General features: G+C 43.7%; 1 pseudogene; it reads right to left on the bottom strand.

Annotated features, from left to right (window-relative positions):
* Window positions 1–1465: 1465 nt before the first annotated feature.
* LOC134483715 (uncharacterized) lies at window positions 1466–3007 on the bottom strand (annotated as a pseudogene).
* Between the last annotated feature and the right edge of the window lie 7275 nt (window positions 3008–10282).

A 10282-nucleotide genomic window follows, 5' to 3' on the forward strand; every position in this document is an offset into this window, starting at 1 on the left:
CATGTGTATACTATCATAGTACCTGGGAACAAGGGGACTTTGATTTCTTTCTTTCCAGTACGTGATCCCCTTGATCTCCTTCGGCTTTCTTACTACTCTAGCTAAAATTTCGAGTACTGTAATAGAATAGGTACGGAGAGAATGGAATATCTCTTGTTCCTGGTATCCGTGGACTTGCTTTGAGTTTCTCTTCATTTTTGGTTGATGTTGGCTAATGGCTTGCTGAAAACCGCCTTTATAATGGTGAGGCATGTCCCTTGTATGCCTAGCCTCTCTAGGACTTTTATCATGAAGTTGGACTTTGTCAAAAGCATGTTCTGCATCTAAAGGCATGATCCTGTGGTTTTTTTGGTCTTCAGTTTGTTTATGTGGTGAATTACACTTATCGATTTACTTATGCAGGATCATCTCTGAGATGAAGCCTACTTAATTATGGTGGATAATTTTTGATGTGTTCTTATATGTAGTCTGCAAGTATTTGATTGAGCACTTTTGTACCTATGTTCTTAAAGGAAATTGGTCTGTATGTCTCTTTCTATGATAAGTCTTTATATGGTTTGGTTATCAGGTTAATTATGGCCTCATAAAATGAATTGGTCAATGTATCTATTTTGCAGAATAATTTGAGAGGTATTGACATTAACTTTTTTGGAAGTCTAATAGAATTCTGCACTTAAACCATCTGGCCCTGGTTTTTGGTTTTTGGTTTTTGTTGTTGTTGTTTTGTTTTGTTTTTGTTTTTATTTAGTTTTTTGATTGGTTGGTTGGTTGGTTGGTTTTGGTTTGGGTGTTTTGTTTTGTTTTAGGATTTTTGTTTGGATTTTTTTGGTTTTTGTTGGGAGACTTTTAAAGGCTGCTTCTATTTCACTGGGGGTTATAGGTCTGTTTTAATTGTTTAATCTTGATTTAACTTTAATAAATTATCTATTTCTTTTAAATTTTCCAATTTGGTAGCATACAGGTTTTTAAAATGTATTCTTATAATTCTCTGGATTTCTTCAGTGTCTGTGGTTATGTCCTTTTCATTTCTAAGTTTTTAATTTGGATATTCTCTCTCTACCTTTTAGTTAGTTTGGATAAGAGTTTGTCAATCTTCTTAATTTTTTCAAAGAACCAACTTTGTTTCATTGGTTGATTGAGTTGTTCTGTTTCTGTTTTATTGTTTCGGCCCGGAGTTTGATGATTTCTTGACATCTACTCCTTTTAGATGTGAATTCTTTTTGTTCTAGAACTTTCAGGTGTGCTGTTAAATTACTAGTATGATATCTCTCCAATTTACATTTTCAGTTTGCATCATAAGTTTTATTCCTGATGCGGGACAGATCTTTCCATCCCTCAAATGAATTGCATGTTGCCATGGAAGGGCCTAGGATGCTGCTCCCATTTCCAGGGACAGTGAGAAAAAGGTACAAACTGGGAGTCAGTACAGGAACAGTCTGCAGTTCCTGGTTCTCTTACCCTCCCTTCTCAACAGAGGAATTATCTCTTATCCATTCAGTTAAAAAGAAAAAAACAATCATTAACAAAACAAAACACACTGTAAGTATTGTGCAGGGGTGTCCTTGTCCTCAGTTGGACATCTAGTTATGGGTCACCAATGGGGAAGTGAGGGGGAGGGGAAAGGTGCCATTCTTGTTTCTGCCGAAGAGCTTCCTTCCTTGCTGCATCCTGTAGCAGCTGTGTGTCCTCCTCATCTGCTGGCAGTTGCACATAGCAGACGCCTGAGTCCCTGATGAAGCAGTTCTTAATGATAACATGTGAGGATATTTTTCAGGGTCTGTGACCCTGACGTCGGTTAGTTTGATATTGAGGGTCCACAGAGTGGACGGTTCCACAGATGCTCAGGTCATTCTCGAGTTCCACGACTACGTCCTTACCCACAAGGAACTTGGAAAAGGAGTGGAAGATCATGGTGCTGGCACCACTTGGGCAGCCGGACTGTGAACCGGAGGCAGGGCGGGAGCTAGAGCACAAGCCGGGGCAGTTCAGGATCACGCCTGCGAGAGGGGAACCACGAAAACCAAGGCTGAATCCAGTCTCAAACGGAGAGAATTTGGGCAGAGTAGAGAGAACCGCCAAACTGGGAGAAGGGCGAGACTTCCTCCAATTTTTTATGTAGGCACTTAGTGCTATGAACTTGCCACTTAAAATCACCTTCATTTGTGTCCCATAAAGTATGTTGTGATTCCATTTTTCTTCTATTCTCGAAATCTTTAGTTTCTTCATTAATTTCTGCCTTCATTTATTTTTTATTTGGTAGTGAGTTGTTCCGTTTCCATGAGTTTTTTTTTTTAACTTTCTATTATTGTTGTTGATACCCAGATTTACTCCATGGAAGTCAGATAAAGTACAAAGAATTATTTCAACGTTTTTGTATTTGCTGAGACTTGCTTTATGTCTGAGTACGCGAGTAACTTGGCAGAAAGTTCTTTGAGGTATTGAGAAGGTGTATTATTTTGTGTTTGGACAAAATGGTCCGTAAATATCTGCTAGGTCAAAATATATTTGGTTTATAACATCCATTGGCTCCAGCATATCTCTGTTTAGTTTTTGTCTGGTTGATCTGTCTATTGATAAGAGTAGGACACTGAAATCTCCCACTAATAGTGTATGAGGGTCAATATGTATGTAACTTAAGCTGTAGGCATGTTTCTTTTACAGACTTAGATGTTCTTGTGTTGGGTGCATTGATGTTAAAAACTCCAATGTTGGACCTGGAGAGGTCAGTAGAAAAATACCCAATCACCTGCTGTGGTCACCACTACAATAGACAAATGTGTGATGGAGAGATGGAAGAGAAAGTGAAGTCAGGAGGTTCATACACTGTGGAGAAAGGTGAGGCTAGAGACTTGATGGCAATGAGGTCCTGGCCTAGACTGTCACCAAGGGCCATGTCTAGGTCCATGATCCTGCTGCATGGGGTCTGTGTAGATGTTTGTGGCCCAAGTTACCAGCAAAGGCCAAGCAGATGTCTGTGGTCTGGGCTACCTTGGATACCACAGGGATATCTGAGAGTCATGTGGCCAAGGAGGACATGCTGATCCGAGTGGCCTGAGCTGCCACCTAAGGACTTGGGGATATCAGGGCCCATGCTGCTGCCAGGGGCCATGTCTGGGTCATAATCCTATGGCAGCCCAGGTCTGTATTGATGTCTCAGGTCTGTACTACCACCAAAGGCGGGACAGCCGGCCCTGCCCCTCACCACCATCACACCCCAGAGAGCTGGCCCCATCCCTAGTCTGCTGTGGGTGATTTGAGCAAGGGAGAGATGGCCCCTTCTCTGCCCTTTGCTACCTGTCGCAGACAAGAGAGCTAACCCTGAGAGCAAAAGAGCAGGAAAGCTGACCCTGCTGTTTGCCAGCTACAGCACAGAGTGAGCTGCGCCTTTGACCTGGATTTCCTCTCCTTCCTCTATTCCTATTATTCTTAGAGTTGGCCTTTTCAGTGTCCCAGATTTTCTGTATGTTTTCTTAGACTTATCATTTTCTTTAACCAAGTATCCACTTCTTCTATCTTATCTTCAGTTTTTGAGATTCTACCTTCTATCCCTTGTGTTCTGTTGGTAAGGCTCTGGGGGTTCTGTTTTGAGTTCCTAAATTTTTTCATTTCCCAGATTTGTTCCTGTTGGGTTTTCTTTGATGATTCTATTTCTACTTTCAGGTCTTGAACTGTGTCACTCATTTCCTTCCTCTGTGTTTTCATAGATTTCTTCAAGGGATTTATTCATACTCATATTCATAAAGGCTGTTTTGTGGTCTTTTCCATGTGTTTCATCTATCCTGCAGCACTCAGGACCCAGTGTGGTAGGGCTGCTGGGCACCATTGGAGACGTTTTGTCTTGGTTGTTATGATTTTGGTTTTATGCTGATATCTAAGCACCTGGGTTTGGGTAAATTGTAATTCTAGGCACTGATACCTGGTCTTGTCTTTACTAAGTGATGTTTTGTATTTGTTGAGTCGTTTCTATTTCCTCTCTGCTCTTAGGAGAATGTGGTGGTTGTATGTTGCCTGGTAGGAAATTCTGGAATCCTGATAGTTGTGGCCACTGGGGTTTCCAGGTAAAATGTGCTTCTAGGTATCAAGAGATAACACGTAGGAACGGGATTAGGTTGGGGTGGGAAGCTGAGGGGGGTTCACAGTACGGAGTAAACCACTGTGAACTGCTTAGGGAATCAGGGCAGAGGAGGAGGGAGAGGCCACAGCAGGTGGTTTGGTACAGAGCTGGGGATGAGACTTGGAGGAATGGAGGGGAGGTGAAGAACTGGACTTAACCTACCTGCTTTGTTGACTGGGTTCCCAGGGCATAGTGCCTGCTGGGATTGAGGGCTGGAATAAAGTAATAAGTGAGGAGAGGGAAGTTTGTGGGGAGAGATCTATTGGATCCAGTGGGAATGGGGGCAGAGAGGAAGATGAGGCCTTAACAAGTGGTCAACCACAGAAGTAGGGATGAGCCTGGGGGCTTGGGGGCCCTAAGGAAGAGGTTAAGATCTGCAGTTAGCCTGCCTGCTTCTTTGGCTGGAGTCCTATGATCAGTCCTTGAAGCAGAGAAGAAACACTGCTAACCGGAAAGCCAGTTCTTACAGGAAGGAATAAAGACTGTCAGAAATGACGAACAGAAGATAAATCTACAGAGCTTTCTGACTGCTTTCGAAGATGACTGATCCTTTAAAGCGGAAAACAGTATCCTATTCTTTGCTATAAAAAGTGATATGGAATTAAAATATAAGACAGCTGTATCTCTTTTCCCACTTCTCCATCTACCCATACCACAGCCAAGCCCAGATAGGATGCCCAAGAATTAGATTTGAACCTATCCCTTCCTAAGTGACCTAAGTCACTTTGCTTCTTGTATTACTTCCTTTTCCTGTTGCTAAATACCCTGACAAAAGCAGCTTAAGGGAGAAAGGTCTTCCCATCATAGTGTGAAAATTCTGAAGAAGGAGCTGGAAGCAGCTGGTCCCACTGCATTTTGTGGTCAAGAAGCAGAGAGCACTGATTGATTGATCTAGATCAGCTTACTTTCTCCCTACTATCTAGTCAACAGGCCCGGGCCACAGAGTGGTGCCACCTGTAGGTGAGGTCCTACTTTGGTTCTAGAAAGTTCCAGAGTCTATTGTGACCAGCACTGGATGATCAGCTACCATTCATCATCTTCTCCTTGTCCTTGGCCCTCTTGAGTGGACAGTCCCTTGACCCCAGCTCTACCGGAGGATGAACCACATGTTACTGTATCTGCTCAGCACATTCTACTCAAACACCGGTGGGTTTATGGGCTTGAGGCTTGTGATAAGATGGGGAACTGTAACAAATGTCACCCCTGCTTGATAAAAGAAAGAATTTCAGCACAGCTAATTAAAAATTAGCCTGAAGGTTGCCTACACAGAGACTTTTTTTTTCTTTTGGAAAAATATTCCAAATAAGAGTGTGAATGTGGCAAGTATCCATGCTTCTCGGAAAAAGCGCCATGACCCTTGCTGAGTTGCACCTTATTTCTTTCCTAACCGTAAGCCTGTACTTTCCTGACAATTTCATAAACATAACTATGAGTTAGTTGTGTTGACAAGCCAAACACAAGCCTTGACCCGCTTGTCACCGGGGCACAGTGAGAATCCCCTGTACCTTCTTTGACATAGGTCAAAGAAGCCTTTCACCCTATACCATGCACCTCAGAAGCCACCTTATAATTTTTTTTCCTGAAGAAATTTTCCTCAGATAAAAGTAAGTATAGCAAAACATTTTTCTTTATCTTTTAAATCCTTTGAGCAAGGTAGGCATGCTGTCTCAAGGGGTAAAGGCACTTGCTAGTTCAATCCCTGGGACCCACATGGAGGAAAGAAAGAACAGACTACTGCAAGTCATCTTCTGATATCTACATTTGTACCATGCACAGCAAGCAAGCTGTACACACACACACACACACACACACACACACACACACACACACACACACACTTAAAGCCTTCGAACAACGTAACTTTGAAACCCACCAATTCTATATCGGTAGCCATTGTTACTGCTGTTTTTTGAGATGTCCCTTCTGTATCCTTCTTGTATATGTACAATTAACCCTTTCCTCAGCCCTCCCTCTCTTTTAGCCCCTTTACTTATAAGCCTAAATTAAAATGTTTTTCTTAATAAACCCAGCTCTACTTCATACTGACTCATCCTGGAATTCTTTTCTGGAGATGTAAACATCTCTGCTTCCCTTGAGTAGAGGTCTCTGAAAGAAAATCAAAGGCTGACAGATGATAACATAGTGAATCTCCTGTTGCCACTTACAGGCATCCAGCCTCTTCTGCTCCTGTGGTGGATATCATGGGTACAGTAATGCTAACTAGAACACAGACCGTCTGATTCACTAATGTCGTGGATCATGTATTGAAAACACTCAGTGCAGCCACATCGGGGATGGGAGTCTTTGAGAGGTGATTAGGTTATGAGGTCATGAACAAATTAAAATTAATAATGGAAGAGTTTGAAGGTGCAGGTTCACTCTCTGTTTCTCTCTGACCTTTTGTCTTCCTCTTTTAGGAGATAGCACAATAAGGAGACTGGCACCAGATACAGGACCCCAGTCTCCCACCTTCTAGACAGAAAAGTCTAAGAAATGAAATCATTCTTCATAGATGTACCTGGACTCACACTGCATTCTGTTTCAACAGCACAAAATAGACAAAAGTAAGCAAGGAAAACCCAAGATGTGTGACCAAAAAAGAAATAGAGTATTATCCCCTTGAGGTAATGCCTGCTCAGAAGTATCCAGTGAAATTTTCTTGGGCATCTACTTTTTGCCAGCTATTGTGGCTGGAACACAAGGTAACAGATGCATTTTGTGTTTTTGAGAAATTAACAATGTTAGGGCAACTATATACACAGCCAAGAGTGGCAACACGACAGCATCATCAAAACAACAGTGGTATTATGGAAGAGTTTCCCATCTCTGTTACCCAGGCTCATGTGGTTGCCCAATGCACACCCTAGTACTGAGAGAAGACATGGAGTTGATGGCATTAAAGACCCCAGTTCCAGGAGGTTGGAAAGATGGCTCAGTGGTTAAGAGCACTGACTGCTCTTCCAGAGGTCCTGAGTTCAAATCCCAGCAACCATATATGGTGGCTCATCTGTAATGATGCCCTCTTCGGGTGTGCCTGAAGACAGTGACAGTGTGCCCACATACATGAAATAAATAAAAATCTTTTTTTTTAAAAAAGACCCCAGTTCCATCACATTATGTATATTGCCTTTGTCTCCTAGACTAGGCTAGCTCCCAACAAGCCAGATTTTTGAGCAATGTCTTTCTAATATAGACAGAAATATGAAGACCACCTCAAGTACATTAGGACCATGCCTATGAGTGACTGTTCGCTATAGGGAAGACATGAGCTCCCTACCTCTCCCTCTGAGGACTATGACAACACCACTGGTCAGAGGCCCCACATATCCAACCAGGGCACCCAAAGAATGGATCTCAACATGAATGAATACAATTCAATGGAACCGTGCTGAAGGACAATATGGCTACAATCCCCTGGCCCCACATGATTCACAGCCTAAAGGTTGAGGAGAAGGTAGAGAGAGACAGCAGTGAGACAGGAAAGGTCTGCTCTCACCAGCAGCAGCCTTCATCGAAGCCTGTGAGCTACAGCCACAAGCACCACCCAAGTTCTTTCAGCATATCTGTGGCTGGTGCTGGGTAGCCTGGAGTAAGGCTGCTTTCTCACTGGAATCCTGTGTATTTTGTGGGCAATGAAAGCATCCCCCTTAGCCATCGACATCATGGGGAAAAATAGCACAGTTTTCTGCGGGAAGCTAAGGGATGCTAACCGGGAAGACAGCCCATCTCCTTGGAGGAATTCTATAGACAAGCTGTGATGCTCAGGCACTGCCTCGAATTAAAGCTCTCTGGATTGATGCTGATGGGAGTTATCCTCTAGCTATAGTGTTCCACACACTGAGTGACCCTGTTTAAGGCAGACGCATTTCCCATCGTGTCCCCAGTGCAAAAAACTATTGAAGAATTAAGACGGATTTTGGTGAACTGAGAAGGCAGGGCCGATTTCTCATGTAAGTGAGTATGCTCAATCTTCAGACTACTCTTATGCACCAGGCACCAGGCCGTGTCAGGCTCTCCCCTAGCAGCTTGGGCCTCTCCTGCTCAGGTCACCACTCGGAATTCTGCAGACAGTTCACCTGTCCTCTCTGTTGCCTGCCCACTTTCCTAGCGATTCGACTAGGCAAGACAGAGGACAACAGCTTAGAATGCAGAGCCAGGCTGCTGGGATCAGTCTTTTAACTCAGTTTCTTCATCTATAAAATGGGTAACAACAGTGCCTACTACAGAAGAGTGCCCTGAGAAAGGGTAGAAAGAGGGAGGGCAACAAGGTCTGGGGGTAAATTTGCTCAAAGTGCATTATATATGTGCATGAAAATGGCCTTATGTGTCTGAATAGTAATTTCTTAAAGACTGATTAAAAGGGAGGAGAGTTCCCGGAGGAGACTCTCTACTTATGGATTGCCTGGGCATGTGGGAGCCACCTCGTACCCCACCTCTTACTAGGGGCCTTCATTTCCTCAGTGTTTTTCCCTCAGCTCCTAACAGGTGTTCCCAACAGGTGAGCCAAGGGAACCTCAGGCCTGTGAGAATGAGGTTGTTTTCAGTGCTGTCCCCCTCCCTCCCAGAAGCCTTGCTTCTTATTAAGTGGTTCTGTCTACCACCGATCACATTACCGCTTCCCTGGTCATAATTTTTAATAATTTATTAGATACGCTTTCAGTATTTTTTAATTACAAACGCTCTGATTCAGTTAGGAATGAAATTAAGTACAGGAGAGTAATCCTATTTTCTCCATATATCATACTCTGAAAGAAACTAGAATAGCTGAGCCCATCTTCCTATCAAGGGTTTTTTTTTTTTTTCAATACACATGATGCTCTAAAAATCTTGACTCTGAAGATGCCAGCCACCCCTCAGAACAGGCGGGTGGGGAGGACACACCAGTCAGAATGGATGGACTACCATCCCTCTCTGTGTGGTGACAGACAACATTTATTGATTTCTCCTGAAGAGCTCCGAATCCAGGAACACTAGTTCAATCTCTTACCCTGGTTTTTTTTTTTTTTTCCTGACCCGTATTTGACACGCACACAAGCACAGAAATACAGGCACATGCTTGCCTACACCAATACATCATTGCATGCTCACACCTCTCAACACCTTCTCTGATTCCCACAGCTCAGTTGGACAAACAGGGGCGAGAGAGACATCAGAGCAGCTTAGGGTGTAAATTGCGTTTACGGGCCTCTGAGTGGGAGTTTGTGTGTTGTGGAAGCCATTGAAAGTTAGAGGGTAGTGGTTCTTTTGTGGCTGGGGGATTTATAAGTAACAGGGAAAATCTGTGACAAACCCATGAGGGTTTATGAGAGCACCAAAGAGAGAGAGAGAGAGAGAGAGAGAGAGAGAGAGAGAGAGGCTCTGAGGCTGAAAGTGTCTTTAGAAACATCCCTCAGGCAGCTGCCCAAAGAAAACCTCTTTGCATATGTTCTCTATAAACTGGGAATAAATACTTGGGTAAATACCACACGTGTGGGATCGTTTGACTTACTCTCACTTTCGGTAATTTCTTTTTAATTCTGGTCTGAGGGTGAGAGTTCAGAAAAGAAAGCCATGTGCTGTGGTGTTTGGGGTAGTTTATAAAGAAAGCAAGACCACAGAAGTGTGTCTCCAAGCACTCAGGGCCCCAAGGGGGCCTTTACACTACTGGATTCAGGGATTCAGATCCTAAAAGTTTAGGATCCTAAGTTAGCTTAGACAGCATCCTCTCTGCTCTGCTGGAGAGATTTATGGCTGATCTAAAGATTATGAAGTCAGCCTCTTGGTCTCTTCTGTGAGGAACACAACATCCAAGCAACATCTCAGAAAGGGAAAGGTTTTTCCTTCTTTTTATTTTCTCCCTCGTTCTGAGGAGTTACAGACCCACTTAGGAGGAGGGCTGGATGACATTGGGTGGGACCAGCAGAGGGCAGAGTTAGGGGTCCTGCCCCTGTCCTTCCCCAGCTGAGCCAGGTTTACAACCTCAAGCCCGCACTCAAAAATGGGCTCAGGCTTTTGATGCCTTTATAGTCAAGGTCTTATGAAAGCCGCTCTGTGCCGTCCCTGGAGGAGGCAGGCTGTGCTCGAAAGAATACCCACCCTTTGTGTTCTGCCCTGAGAACCATTTCAGAGCAAGATGTGAGCAAACTCTTCAGGCTCCACACGGAAGCCTCACTTCCCCAAGTGTGCCAC

Source organism: Rattus norvegicus, chromosome 1 (assembly GCF_036323735.1).
Source record: "Rattus norvegicus strain BN/NHsdMcwi chromosome 1, GRCr8, whole genome shotgun sequence".
Taxonomy (NCBI): domain Eukaryota; kingdom Metazoa; phylum Chordata; class Mammalia; order Rodentia; family Muridae; genus Rattus; species Rattus norvegicus.